Source organism: Oryctolagus cuniculus, chromosome 8 (genome assembly GCF_051225735.1).
Source record: "Oryctolagus cuniculus isolate XC-2025 breed Fujian yellow rabbit chromosome 8, ASM5122573v1, whole genome shotgun sequence".
NCBI classification, from domain to species: Eukaryota; Metazoa; Chordata; class Mammalia; order Lagomorpha; family Leporidae; genus Oryctolagus; species Oryctolagus cuniculus.
The window spans coordinates 38,093,993-38,109,388 of record NC_142874.1 but is presented as its reverse complement, the minus strand read 5'-3'; the positions used below and the strand labels follow the sequence as shown (position 1 = coordinate 38,109,388).

Sequence of the window (15,396 nt, the reverse complement as noted above, 5' to 3'; positions counted from 1 at the left end):
TTACAAATTTGTGTTTGTAGTAGCCATTAACGTATTCTTACTCTTTTATATGTCACTGCATCTACATTGTGGGCTTTTTTTTTTTTTTCAATATATCAAAGTTAGTGAAATTGTAAGCTATCCCTATGAGAGAGTATTTTAAAACAGAATGAAATATATGATGGCTGGTCACAGAGACATGGTACAGAGGATTAAGGTGCTACTTGCAACACCAGCAACGCACATCCAGAGTAATGGCTCCAGTCCTTTCTGCTCTGCTTCTGATTCAGCTTCTGTTCTAGCTTCCTGCTAATAAGCCTGGGAAGTCAGGGGGTGATGCCCCAAGTGCTTGCACCCGTGCTACCCACATAGGAGACCCAGATGGAGTTCATGGTTCTGGACTTCAGCCTGACTCAGCTGGGGAGAAAACTAGCAGATTGAAAGTAGATCTCTCTCTCTCTCTCTCTCTCTCTCTTTCTCTCTCTCTCTCTCTCTCTCTCTCTCATACCCAGTGTGATTTCAGATTTCTAGAGGGAGAAAGAGAGAGAGAGAGAGAGATCTACTTTCAATCTGATATATATATGTATACATACATACATATATATATATCCCTTCTCGCCCCCTTTCTCTCCATTGCTCTTTTAAATAAACAAATAAATACACAAGACACAAATAACCCTTTATGAAAGCATATGGAAGGGCTGGTGCCGTGGCTCACATGGTTAATCCTCCACCTTGTGGCACCAGCATCCCATATGGATGCCAGGTTCTAGTCCCGGGTGCTCCTCTTCCAGTCCAGCTCTCTGCTGTGGCCCAGGAGGGCAGCGGAGGATGGCCCAAGTGCTTGGGCCCCTGCACCCACATGGGAGACCAGGAGGAAGCACCTGGCTCCTGGCTTCGGATCGGCCCAGCGCCAGCCATAGTGTCCATTAGGGGAGTGAACCAATGTCTTTGTCTCTCTCTCTCACTGTCTATAACTCTGCCTGTCAAATAAATAAAAACTAAAAAAAAAAAAAAAGTATATGGAGACTTACAAGTCACCACTTTTGTTTCCAAAGTATGTATGTTTAATGGAATACCAGCACTTGAATAATGATGTTAGAATTAAATATTTGCAACTAAAATGGTCAATAAAACTTATTTTAATACAAATGAAAAACATGGATATCCCTTATGATAATACATTTAATGGGTTTACCAAATATGAGAGTTGATAAAATCTTATAGTTTTGCCAAAGCACAGAGACATTATGCTTACCAGGGCAAAGGATAACAGAGTTTATTTTGAACTCTGGATAAGGAGATGATTTCTCTAACAATAAAGATGTAGGTGTTTTTTGCTTCTCAGTTCTTCCCTCAATCTATGTGTATCTCTTTCTTGCAAATTTTACCAAAAGTAGCAAGAAGAAACCAGGCCACGCTTTCACAACTTTGCTTAGAAATTGCCTTAGCTAAATATCCAAGATTATTATTCCAGCCTATCTGCAGGGCATAATTAAGGTTAGGTTTTCTGCTACTGTTTACCAGAAATACTCTAGCTTCCAATTTCCAACAGCACTTTCCTCATTTCTGAGTCCTCACCAGCCGCACTTTGAATGTCTTCAGCAGAAGTTTGTTCATTCATGTATTAAGATGATAAGGTGTTCTCTCCTGTGTGTCTTCTTCCTTCTGAAGGGTCACTAGCAGAGGTAGCATTCATATTCCTACAAGCAATGTGCTCAAGGAAATCTTGGCTTTTCAAAAGTTATCTCCACAAAATTTGTGCAGCCTCTGCCATTGCTGGGTTCCCAAGATGCTTTCACATTTTTAGGTATTTGTTACAGCATTATCTATTTCCAAGAATCAAACTTTCCAAGAGATTCCTATTGTTGTTTACCAAATTACCCCAAGTTTAATGTTTAAACAACAACAACAAAAATTATCTTTAATTTGTAGGAGTAGGAGTCTGAAAGGAGTCTCACTAGACCAAAGCCAAAATGACAGCAAGGCTGTTTTATTTTCTGGGAATTCTAAAGGAGAGAATTTTCTGGCCTTACCCTGCTTGCATAGGCTGCATACATTTCAACAATTTTCAAAGCCCCAAATTGCTGGTCAAGTCATTTCTGACCATAGCATCACTCCAACTCTCTCTCTTAATCTGCCACTGGCTCCCTTGCCTTCATCTTTCTCTAATAATTACATTATTCCCATCCTGATAATCTGGAATAATCCCCCATCTCAAAATTAGCTAATTAGCAGCCCTAATTTCACCTGCATCCCAAATTCCTCCTTGCCATGCAAGAAGCATAGTTTCTGAGGACTAATGTGTGGATTTCCCTGGAAAGCCATTAATTTGCCTACCTCTCTTTTTACTGCTAAAAAAAAAAAAATCTCTTTTGCAAAAAAATAGAAGACAACATGTCTGCCACCATTAGTATCTCCTCAAATGCAGATTGTTTCATGAATGTTTATACGAGGACTAGAAATTTATAAACTCCAAATTTTTATGGTGTTCTTTTTCCAGCTAAGCTTTCAAATTTTAAAAGAAACAATTTATGTGCTAGCATATTCCTACTACAACTTTCAGTGTAGAATATCTTACTAACTGTGTTAAAACTATCAGAAACAGGGCAGGCATTACGGCACAGTGGGTTAAAAGCTGTTACCTTGGATGCCCACACTGCTTCTCAGAGTGCTGGTTTGAGTCATAACTACTCTGCTTCTGATCCCGCTTCCTGTTAATGCGCCTGGAAAGCAGTAGAGGTTGGTTCAAGTACTTGTGTTCCTGCCACTCACATTAGAGATCTTAAAGGAATTCTTGACCCTTGACTTCAGTCCGTCCAAGCCCCAAGCATTGCAGCCATTTGGGGAGTAAACTAATGGATGGAAGATTTCTCTTTCTCTCTCAAAAAAAAATTTTTTAAACAAAAGCCTAATTAGAAATCAGTAATAATTAAGAAGAGGAGAGAAAAGCGTCATGAAGAGTTAGAAATTTATCATTTCTTTCTTGTGTTTGACAGGTTATCTTGATTTGGTAAAGAATAAAGCACAGTTATGCCCCTGAAATACACACATATGTCATTCATATGTGAGTGTGACATATATGTAGATATGTTTGTTGTCTTATATATGTATGTCAGAGGGAAAACTAGATCTTATTTTCACTTCCACTCTCTTACTATTCTCGTTCTCTGTCTTTCAATTTTCTTTGGTCTATGAACTTACTATGGTCTGTGAAGTCTGTAGAGATGGATCCATTACTTTCATTATTTGAACAGACATGACAATAATAATTCATAAGAATGAAGATGCTAGCTCTAAAAACCCCTTGATTTAGAAAGATGAACAGAACTCATTTTGAGATTTAGTATACTTAATGTCTTGATTTTAGATCAGTGATCCTCAAACTTTTTTTTTTTTTTTTTTTTTTTTTTTTTTTTTTTTGATAGGCAGAGTGGACAGTGAGAGAGAGAGACAGAGAGAGAAAGGTCTTCCTTTGCCGCTGGTTCACCCTCCAATGGCCGCCGCTGCAGCCGGCGCACCGCGCTGATCCTGGCAGGAGCCAGGAGCCAGGTGCTTTTCCTGGTCTCCCATGGGGTGCAGGGCCCAAGCACCTGGGCCATCCTCCACTGCACTCCCTGGCCATAGCAGAGAGCTGGCCTGGAAGAGGGGCAACCGGGACAGAATCCGGCGCCCCGACCGGGACTAGAACCCGGTGTGCCGGCGCCGCAAGGTGGAGGATTAGCCTATTGAGCCACGGCGCCGGCAGTGATCCTCAAACTTTAATACGTCCAGAATCACTTGAGGATTTTGTTAAGTACACATCTGACTTCATTGGTTTGAGCCAAAGCTTGAGGTTTTGTATTTCTAACAGGATCCCAGGTCATGCTGTTGCTACTAATATATAAACTTGGCCATGAGTAGCTATGACTCAGATTGTATCTCTGGTTGTCATTGTCACTGCATTTTCAAGTGTGAAAATAATATGCATTCAAATGCTTTTGTGCTATTGTCAATGGTGGGTATAGGAAAATCAAAGCTTCTTGAGAAGAAACAAATATCTTGAGTTTTTCTGCCTGAGTTCAATAAAGCTTTAAGGGCGCTACTTTCCACTGAATAACTGCCCTTGTTAACATTTTTATCAAGTTGTCATGACAACAGTCATACTCTCAATAAAGGAAAGTTTTTTTTTTTTAATTTGACAGATGGAGTTAGACAGTGAGAGAGAGAGAGACAGAAAGAAAGGTCTTCCTTCCATTGGTTCACCCCGCAAATGGCTGCTACGACCGGAGCTATGCCGATCCGAAGCCAGGAGCCAGGTGCATCCTCCTGGTCTCCCATGCGGGTACAGGCACCCAAGCACTTGGGCCATCTTCCGCTGCCTTCCCGGGCCACAGCAGAGAGCTGGACTGGAAGAGGAGCAACCGGGACTAGAACCTGGCACCCATATGGGATGCTGGTGCCACAGGCGGAGGATTAATCAAGTGAGCCATGGCACTGGCCCTGGAAAGTTGGTTTTAATCTACCTGTCAACTACAATTCAAGAGACTGAAGATCTCTATCCACTCAACAGTCCTATTATGAACCACGGTCATTGCTAGGCATTGAGGCCTTGAAGATTCCTTCCCTAACATCGAGGAACTCTTAGTTTTTAGTATTTGGGACTTAAACACAAGGAGTTTGGTGTGCAATAAAATTTGATGATGGTAAAGGCAGAAATGAATGAGCTAAGCAAGTCATATCTGAGAATGAAAGAGTTATCAATATGAGTAGCATCTGTAGGGGAAGATTAAATCAACTAGAAAAAATCTTTATGCTAGCTAATAACTCATGACAACTAGAGGACAGGCGAACCAGGGCCTGTAGACCCAACCTGTCTTCCCACCACATCTCCTGTACTTTACCTATTTTTTATTTTGCTAAATGGCATCCCTCCCCATTTCATGAATATCAGTGCCATGCTTTCTCTCACTCATACCTTTGTTTACATTTCCTTCCCAGAACAAAAAAAAAAAAAAAAAAATGAACCTCCCTCTCTTTCACCTGTTTCCAAACAGATCATAATCCTCCAACACTGGCGTCTCATGCTGGTCCATTTCGATGTATTTTCCCTGTGAGCAGATATTTCTTCTTCCTGTGAGCACTCATAGCACTTAATTTACTTTAAAACACAGTATGATCACTACCTTTTAATTATGGGATACTGGGCATTCCTTTGCATTTTTACTGGCAGGCTTAGGGACTCTGAGTACAAGCACACTACTGATTTTAGAGGGTATCACAAGTCAGAAACAAAGGCAGAGCAGCTTCTGAGATGGCAGAAATATTTTAAAAATGCATCTCAACAGCTCTGCACATTTGCTGTACACTAAGGCAAGCGTTTCTATAGCTACCCACTTGCTTTTTTTTTTTTTTTTCTGCGTTGTTGGCTCTACTAATTTTGTTCCTGATTTATTTAAATGCCACCCCTCCTCTCTTTTTTTCTGATTCCACTGATGTTTCCTGTGAGGCAAACTAGTAGGCAAGGCTGGGAGCAAACTTTGACAAAATAATAAGACTTCAATGAGATCAGCTTAGAAGGTGAGTTTCGAAATATGTATAGGATACAACCAGGAACAATTTATCTCAAGAATTCCTGGGATCGGAGACTGATCACAGAAGGATTATGATCAATTATGACATAGCATGATGGGATTTTTGCAAGTCGGAAGGGCTAATCAAAAAATACTGAGACTCACACGTGCGCGCGCACACACAAACACAAAGCAACTCAAAGTAAATATGAACACAGCAGATACAGCACAGTCTCTCAGCACAGAATTCCATTTGCAAAGGAGTCCGTTAGCTTCAACCCTGAAAAACAGGATTTTTAAAAAAGGAAATCACCCTTGGAGATAAGCGTAGATTTAAACTTCTCAGCAGAAACGTTGGAGTTTTTGGCTATGGAAAACTAGAGTTTTTCCATCCAAGTGTACACAGTGGAAAAAATACGCTCTTATTTTTGTTTTCAAGCGGGCCAAACTTTCCCGGAGCCCCTCCCTCTGTTCTCCCTTTCCCTTTCTGACTCCTGGTCCCCCCGGCGTTTCCACACGGTAATTTCTGGGATGGCGATTGGGCGGCTGCAGACGCCAAGACTCAGTTCCCCTGCGCGGGTGTGAGTGCAGGGGGGTGGGACCGGGAGCAGAGGCCGTGTCCACCGGCAGGTTCCTACGCAGTTCTCCTCCACTGTGCCTGCGCCAGACCCGAGACGAAAAGCCAGGCAGCCGGGGGAGCAGCCAGCAGGCGCAGGACACCTGCGGGAGAGGGGAGCGTGGCGAGCGCCGAGGGACCCGGGCCGCGCGTGACCGCGTCATGGTGGGTTTGGGCCGCTCCTTTCTGTTTTCAGCCTTGTGCACGGGCAGGGAGGAGGCGAGGAGAGGTCTGGCAAGAAGTCGGGAGCTGTGGGCTAGGAGAGCCTTGGGGGTCACTACGGAGAGCGACGCCGAGAGGCGGAGGTCGAAACAAAGGCAAGAACTGACTGAGCGCCAGCCCCGCGGGCAGTCGGCTCTCCGCCGCGCGTCGCGCCCACCCAGCCTGTTGAGCACAGGTAGACACGAGGGCGCCCGAGCGCCCGCGCAGGGACCGACAGGTGCCCCCGCGGGGCCCCTCGCCCGCCCACCGCCCCGCGCGCTCACGCCCAGCTCTCTTTTGCATTCACAGTGCGGCTTCGCCAGGCGTGCCCCGCAGCTGCTGCGGATCCCGCAACGCAGCCCCGAGGTCTGGGCAGTGCACCGAGTAAGTGGTCGCGGCGTGCCCAAGCGGGTCGGAGCTCCGCACAGACGCAGCCCCTCGCCCCAGGTTCGCGGCCTGAGCTCATCCAAGTCCTCCGTGCGCTCGCGGCGCGCCCCGACCCTGGGAAGCCGCGGCCGGTTCCCACGCTGGGGAGGACGTCCGGGGGGACCCGCTGCGCCCGAGGGAGGAGCGGGGAGGGGGTGGGCGCTCGGCCGCTCCACGCGGGCGGCTGTGCTCGCAGGGCCGGGCCGTGAGAACGTGCGGGGCGCGCCGGGGCCGCGGCTCTCCCACGGCCGGGGCGCCCGGGCCACGCCAGCCCGGGGCAGCGCCGTGGCCTTGCGAGCGGCAGCGGGCGAGCGCGAGCTGCGGAGAGACCCCGAGAACTGAGAGCCGGCGAGGGCTGGTGGCCGCGCCCCGGCTCTGTGGCGTGGGTGAGGATCGCAGCGCTCGCCGGCTTGCGTGGACAAAGCAGCCGGCAAACTTGAGCGCGCGAGTGTGTGCGTGTGCACGCGCGTGAGGCTGCTTTGCACGCTCATTTCTGTTTTCCTTGTGACCGCGGTGCTTCGGGAGACGGTGAGCAGGGTGCCGGTGCCCTGTGGGCTGAGAGCTGTCTTAGGGTGACCCTTAAGTCGGGGCCTCCTGGCCACGTGACCGCGACTGTGGCTTTTTGTAGGGCTTCTTTTTGCTCACTGGTTTTCACAGGGCTCTTCCTTCAGTTTGTGCCTGATAAACCTGGTCATCTTATAAAGTAAACCCAGGGGCTTCTGTGACTCAGGGTGACTGGTGCAAGGCAGCTTGGGGTCCACCCGGGAAACCCTCCCTCCTAGCATCTGAATGGGGCAGGGTTTGTTTGTTTGTTTGTTTTTCATTTAAACTTCATATCAGTAGTGATTTAACATTTTGGTACTTATCTTTTTGGGATCAGCCCTCCAGTCTTGGTAAGGAACATTTTTAGGCCTGGCATTGTGAACCTGTTGGCCCCTTCTTAAACAGGGTAGATTTTTACATCTTGGTTCATGTTGTGCGAGTCATCTGTTGCTTTTCCTAAATGGCTGTGTATTTTTTTTTTTTTTTTTGAGAGTGAGCATTTCCGGTGCTCTCCTAGGATGAGATGTCAAAATCAGTGACAGTGACAATGGAAGAGAAGGATTCTCTAGAATTCCAAAGCAAAACTTGCTCTTCCTCCTGCAACGGCGATGGTCTGTATTCTCTGTGCTTTGTTTAGTTATTGAACAGCTGCATCTGTGGGTCTGTTTCAACGGGTTATGCGGTACCTGGAACTGTATTCAAATAGATGAGTTGCTGAGTGTTCAGCGAGAGTCTGGAGTTCTCAGATACCCGGCAGGACAGCAGCCCAACAGAAAACTAAGAATCACGGAGTTAAAACATGTAAGCCACACTTTGCTTAACCAACAGGCCCTCTACATAAAATCTGCATAGACCAGCAGGAAAAATTCTAGAATAATGAATTGGTATTACAATAGTGAAGCAGTTCTTAAAAATACGCCCATTTGTGTGGTTTTAAATGTGTCAGGAAACAAGTCTGTGTAGTTGGAAGTTGAAATCTGTAATGAATAGGTGGGCACCTTGTGTTTCTTCCTATACTGTAGGATCTGGTAGAAAATAAAATTTACAAAACTGAAATAGAAAGTACTTAGGCTAGGTATGCGTTCCTTAGGATCTAAATTAGAAATAATCCCTTAAAGACCCTTTTCTAAATGATTTTAGGGTGTGAAATAATACACTTAAGATAGTTTTTTTTTTCATTCAGAGAATGAGGAAGGAAATATAAAGTTATTTCACTTGTATCTGACAACACTGCAAAAAAAAAATGAAGCTTCAGAAACTTTACAATGTTCACTTTTATGTCTTGTCATTATTGCCTATCAGATCATCTTGTTTTAAGACATTTTGAAAAACTGTTTTAATAAATGTTACATTTCATTTCAAACTTTACTGAGAACATTGAAATTAAATTGTATCTACAGTGAATACATCAACCAAGTACTTTGTGGCCAAATGCTAATAATTATGTCACAGATATTTTACACAGAAAATTTTAAAAAGTGAAATCTTAAGCTAACATCCATTTGTTGATATATTTATAGATTGTATAACCTTGAATTCATCAGAAGCCATACATAGAAATTAAATCCTTCACTACATTTACTAACAAGTGATGAGTGTGTATGAAGGAGAATTTTTTAAAGACTAGTTGGTAATTCCCAACTTACGTTTTTATAAAAAAGGATAAATGTCATATTAGACTTATGAATGAATTTCAACAAGGGGAAATGGAAAGATAAAGCAGTATTTGGATAAACCAAGATAAAGATATATTACTAATGGGGAGAAATTTTGGAAGTGGTAATTCAGAATGACTTTCTATATATCAGATTTACTGCAAAGTTGCTTTTTTTTGTTGGATACTCAATTTTGATGGCACTGTTTAGAAATCCACAAGCAATGTTAGTCAACATTCTTGTTTATTGTTTTTCTGTATATTTGTAAAAACATATATTTTTCTTTCCAAGGTATCAGTCATTACAACATATTTTGCTTCTAGGCCATCTAGATGGTTTCTGCAAGTTTAAGTGCCTGTGCAGTAATTTGTTTTGGATGTCTCCAATGTAATTTAATACAAGAAGAGCTTCTGGCAAGTTTTAGGTCTTTTGTAGAACCAATTAAGTTGCACATGAACCAGTTGATTTACTTGGGGTTAGGGCAGTTTCTTGATCGTCTTGACTCATAGCTGCTGCTTTTGTTTTCTTTCTGGACTAGTTTGAGATGTCTACCTATTTCACATATATTTTTTTTTCTTTCTCCGGTGAGTGCAGGCCAGCCACTTTCATCTCCTAAAGCCTGGGGGATGTGCAGAGTATGAACACATATAGGCGGATGAAGGGCTCCAGGGCAAGCTTCCCACTCAGCCCACAGAGGGAGAGAAATTCTGCTTTATCAAACTTGAAAGACTCTTAGGCATGGTCTCCTTGACGACAAAAATGTGACTGTCACTGCTTTAGTCCCTAACTTCTCCTACCTGGCACGCTTCCTGGTCATTAATAATCTGTTATTTAAACAAATCCTCCCTTTCATACATGGAAGCCAACTGAAATTAACTCACCTGCCAGCTCCCCTCGTCAGAGTAAGCATTAACAGTAAGTCAGCACAAAACAATGGCAGTGGGAATGCATACCCTGAGAAAAGGAAGAAGTGAAGCCGACCCACATTTTAGGTCTGAAAATTTTTTTCTAGATCCATCCTATCCTCATCTCCTACTTCACTTTGCCACATTACATTGGAATATACTTGTTTGAATGTCTGTATCTCCTACCAAACTCAAATCTCCCTTAGGACATCCTTGTTAGTTTCACCTTATTTGAATACCTATGTAGTACTGAGAAATTTGTGTAAAAATAGAATTAAAATATGAGTTTCTACTGTCGCAAAAAATTTTGAAATCATGCATAATTTCTCATAATATGCACTTTCCATGAACCTTTTTAAGAAACTCTTATGCGTGGATTTCAAAATTTTTTGACAACGAAATACTTATCTTTTAATTCCATTTCTCACAAACTTTTCAAAGTACCAGTGAGCTTAATGCTGTTGTCTTTGTTACTATTCAGTTAATGATTCTTGTTCATTGATGCTATAGGTAATTTTTTTTGATAATACGATGCAGAGTATTACAGCCTTGGTCACACAGAGAGACCCCTCCATGCTCTTCTGTCATGTAGTTTGCAACCTGTTGGGAACCACAGATTTACTGTTCTTTGTGTCCCTTTCTCCTTATAAGTTTCCATCCTTCCCTTATTGAATTTGTGAACATTCCACCTTCCTTGAGAGTCTGAAACAACAAAGCCCTTTGTTTCTAAGCGTAGTCTTTCATCATTGGTCAGGTTTTCACTCAGCATCCACACACTTGACTTGTAACTTCCTTTTTGGGCACCTCTTGATACTCACCAACACCTGGGCCTTCTTAGAACTACCCCACCTGAAAAACCTGAGAATCTCATTCTCTTTCTGACCACAGTGTCCTATCCTTCCAGTAACTCCATTCACTTAATCACTGAACACTTTCCTCTCCCACCTTTGTTTCTTGGCTACCCTCTTTTCCTAATGTGTTCTTGTCTTTATCACATACATCTTATACAGAAATTTCAACTCTTCAACACTCAGATCTGTTGCTGCATCCCCCTCTCAGCTTTCTTAACATCTGCATCATTTTCATTGTGGATTTTAATGAATGAAGTAATACAGCTCTGTCTTTTGGTCAACTACAAACGGATTCCCTTCAGCTTTATTTTAAGGGGTGACCAGCAGTGCTACCAAATTATTTTATCTTTTCATGGTTAATTCCATAACAAATTCCCCATAGTACATGCTCTGAATTTTTACAGGTGTTGTAGCACAACCTGATTACCCTCCCTCTTTATTCTTAGCAGATGATCATGCTTTTTCATTCACAGAGGCTATTAAGGTCAATTTTAGCAAATTATTTTTCAGTACTCATCTTGATTATAGTAAACATTTCTTTATGTGACCAGTTCTGAGTGTAGGGACTCTTTTCTTATATTGAACAAAATTACTTGTTTTTATAATGTTCATATCCCTATTTTTACCTTGTAGGGAACTTACACAATATACTTATGCATGTAACAACTCTTCGAGTCTCCAAGATAATGTTCAGTTCTTTTAGTTCATCCTGGTTTGGCCTAGATTGAGAGTCTTATTCTCATTAGAGGTTTTCTCCTTTGGATGCACTTTTGTTTTGGTTTTTAAATGTAGTCCCAAGAGCTGGACATGCAGAACTGTCTTTATATAATGGGATATACAGTACTGTGTTATTTCCTCTGGATTTCTGTAGTCAATCAACGTGATACCTAATCTGTTTTGATCTTTCTGGTTTGTGTTTGAATGCATACTTTAGTGTTTAATTACATGTATTTTGCCATTATTCTATAGGTATATTTGTTTTCCCTAATTTTATGTTTGACCACATATATTTAGTTGTTATATTAAATTAACCCATTGTTCCAGAAGCTCAGTGTCTTTTTGGATTCTGATTCCATAATCCAGATTAGCCATTTTCTCCAATGTGGAGGCATTAACAGTTCTGATCAGGATCAGTTAATGTCTTCATCCAAATAACTGTGTAAATGCTGCACGAGAGGGACCTTTGGCATGATCCTACTTATTTTGCTCCTGATTTACATTGGTCCATAAGTTAGATGGCTAGTCAACCAGTTATATAGTCAAATAATTCTCTTTTGAGTTTACAATCCATGGTGTGACCCAAAAGTATATTATGATGGACTGGGTAGAGTCCTTGCTGAAATGCATTTCCACTTTCTGCAGAACAGATATCAATCAAGTAATCTTGTTAAAACAATAAGAAAGCAACACTATAATCATATATTCCTCTGATGTGTCTCTGGCTGATAGGTAACAGCAGTTCATAGTCAGAATGCTCACATACCATGATCTTAAGGATATCATGATTGTTGGAGTAGTGCCTAGAGTCAATGTAAAGCTCTCTAGGCTGGAGTTGGCGGAACCCACATTCTCTGTTTTGAGAATTAAAGCAATGTCTGGATTCTTTATTTGTCAACCTTCTCTTCATCATAAGTTTAAAAATAATTTAATGATTTTACATACACACCCTTTCAGTACTTTGTGCTATAATTTTTCCAAATTAATGAACTTAAACTCATTTTGAACATTTGACATCATTCTATATCACAAGCCTTACATTTGTTATTTTAAATGTAATCCTGCTTTTATGAGTATGAATACTATACTCTTGAGGAATGGAGATGAAACAAGGGGAGAATGGTTCTGCTTGGCTGATCTCTTTTTTCCATTTGAATTTCTTCATCATAACAAGAAGTAAGTGCATATTTCTTTTTGTTTTTGTAATTTTTGAAAACGTGTTTGTTTTCTGCTTTATGCTCTATAACACTCTTCCTAGAGAATCAGTCAGTATTTTGAACTTTCCCCAATAAAGTCTGTTATAGATTACACTTGTGGAGGAACTATAAGCAATGTTTAGAACACAGTTCTTGACATAAAGGAATTGAAAGTCTGCAAGAAATAGTCTCAAAATTATACATGCCAGCACTTGACAGTGATCCTATTGTTTGTGGAAAAGTTTTTTATAACTTTTTTATTTTTTTAAACTTTTATTTAATAAATATAACTTTCAAAAGTACAATTTTTGGATTATAGAATTTACCAAAAAAAGAGAGAGGTCTGAATGATGTAAATATTGAGGAAGGCTTTCCAGAGAAAATCTAGCACTTAGCAGAGATTCTAAAACAAAACTAGGGTGGTGAACTTCACAAGATGGTAGGAATGAAATATAGAGAACAGAGGGAAGAATGTTCTAGGCAGAGCAATAGGAAAGCGGCACTGTAGGGATCAGAGGTGTGTGTGTGTGTGTGTGTGTGTGTGTAAAACCAAGATGTAGAGGCACAAAGGACAACCTGGAGCCTGGAGCAAGCCACAGATTTGATGCCTGTCAGCATGCAGAACACCACTGCTCCATCCTTGGGTTCTCAAACGCAGCTCTACTTCCCAGGAGTGTTTTGTTGCATCTTCTAGCAATACCCTGCATTTTTCTTATCATATTATATATTATATATTCTTTTTTTTTACCAGGCAGAGTTAGACAGTGAGAGAGAGAGAGACAGAGAGAGAGTTATAGACAGTGAGAGAGAGACAGAGAGAAAGGTCTTCCTTCCATTGGTTCACTCCCCTAACGGCCGCTATGCCAGGCGCTGCACCAATCCGAAGCCAGGAGCCGGGTGCTTCCTCCTGGTCTCTCATGCGGGTGCAGGACCCTAGCACTTGGGCCATCCTCCACTGCCCTCCCAGGCCACAGCAGAGCTGGACTGGAAGAGGATAAGCGGGATTAGTACCCAGCACCCCAACCTGGACTAGAACCTGGGGTGCCAGAGCCGCAGGAGGACTATTAGCCAAGTGAGCCACGGCACTGGCCCTATAATACTGTATTCTAATTGGATGCAGATGAGACAAATCCTCTGCAGTTGCAGAAACCATTTCTGTTTAGCTCTCCATTCTTTTCGAGAGTCCTTTGTGGCTCTCAAGCACTCAGTAAAAATGTGTGTACTGACAGGGCCAGTTTGGAGCCATGACATTATGATGGACGATGTTTGTAAAAATGATTGAAGATTAAGGGGACTTGGATTACAACGAGACTAGAATTTCAGGCTGAGTCTTTGCTTTATTAGGTAATGTGGAACCATATTATGAATTTTTGAGTATCATTTTTAATTAGATCTTCGTAAATCAAATAGTTGCAAGCCTGATTCGCATTTTTAGGCTTAACTAGGAAGTTATTTGGCATGCTTTCTTTGTGTCTTTGTCCACTTGGGCTGCTACAGCAAAGCACTGTAGGCTGGTGGATTTATTGATAACAGAGATTTATTTCTCACTCTGCTGAAGGCTGGGAAATCCGAAACAAAGGCACCAGGAGATTCAGTGTCTGTTAAAGGCCTGCATCTTCATAGATGGACAGAAGGTCATCTTCTCACTAGTTCCTCGCATGGCAGAAGGAACCAAGGGTTTCTTTGTGGTCTCATTTATAAAGACACTGATCTAGGCTGGCACCGCGGCTCACTAGGCTAATCCTCTGCCTGCGGAGCCGGCACCCCAGGTTCTAGTCCAGGTTGGGGTGCCGGGTTCTGTCCCGGTTGCTCCTCTTCCAGTCCAGCTCTCTGCTGTGGCCCAGGAGGGCAGTGGAGGATGGCCCAAGTGCTTAGGCCCTGCACCCACATGGGAGATCAGGAGGAGGCACCTGGCTCCTGGCTTCGGATCGGCGCAGCGTGCCGGCCACAGCAACCATTTGGGGGGTGAACCAACAGAAAGAAGACCTTTCTCTCTGTCTCTCTCTCTCAGTAACTCTGCGTGTCAAAAAAAAAAAAAAAAAAAAGACACTGATCTACCCATGAGGGCTTCACCCTCCTGACCCATGCACTCTCCACAGGCCCCATCTCCTTATGCCATCACATTTAGGATTAGGGCTAGACATACCAATTTAAAGAGTACACAATCATTCAGTCAAGAGAATGGGATTCGGTGTTTACCTCCCTGAGAGGGAGACTTTAATCTTGTGTGTCTTTACTTGAGGTGTTTTTATTAATAGTTCAATTTCCTATACTATTTCCACTTCAGTTTTTAGGGGCCTGCTGTTCGCAATTGCCAATCCTTTTGTAACCTTAATATACTCTATCAGACATGGTTAAGTGACATGTGGTTAATGTTACATGAGTTCCTCTTTATCCACTATTTTGTTTTCCAGGGTTTCACTTCCACATAGTTGTGTTTTGAAAATATTATATGGGAAATTCCAGAAATAGATGTTAATAACTTCTGTGAAAGCACATCATTATAATTGTCTTATTTTATTTGTAGTTATTGTTAATTTCTTACTCGGTCCAATTTCTAAATTAAACTTTATCATAGGTATGTATGTATTAGGAAAAAAACACAGTATGTATAGGGTTTGGTGCTAAGTGTGGTTTCAAGAGTCTGTGGAGTGTCTTGGAATGTGTCTGCATGGATAAAAGAAGATGACTATATTAAGTTAATGAAAGTTAGGACAAGAATTTTCAGCATTCTGTTTGTTTAATAAGACTTTTT

At 42.2% G+C, this 15,396-nt stretch overlaps 1 protein-coding gene and 1 pseudogene across 14 annotated transcripts in view; one reads left to right on the top strand and one right to left on the bottom strand.

Annotated features, from left to right (window-relative positions):
* The window catches only part of LOC138843473 (ATP-binding cassette sub-family E member 1-like), a 1,090,710-nt pseudogene that overhangs the window by 802,176 nt on the left and 273,138 nt on the right, over window positions 1–15,396 (bottom strand).
* GUCY1A1 (guanylate cyclase 1 soluble subunit alpha 1) overlaps window positions 6,007–15,396 on the top strand; it is a 63,557-nt gene continuing 54,167 nt past the window's right edge. For 2 of the 14 annotated variants that reach the window (XM_070047362.2, XM_070047359.2), the window contains exons 1-2: window positions 6,037–6,312; window positions 6,658–6,795. The gene's annotated coding sequence lies outside the window, so the exon portion shown is untranslated. The other 12 variants (XM_070047360.2, XM_051819918.3, XM_089302290.1 and 9 more) reach the window with 12 other exon arrangements.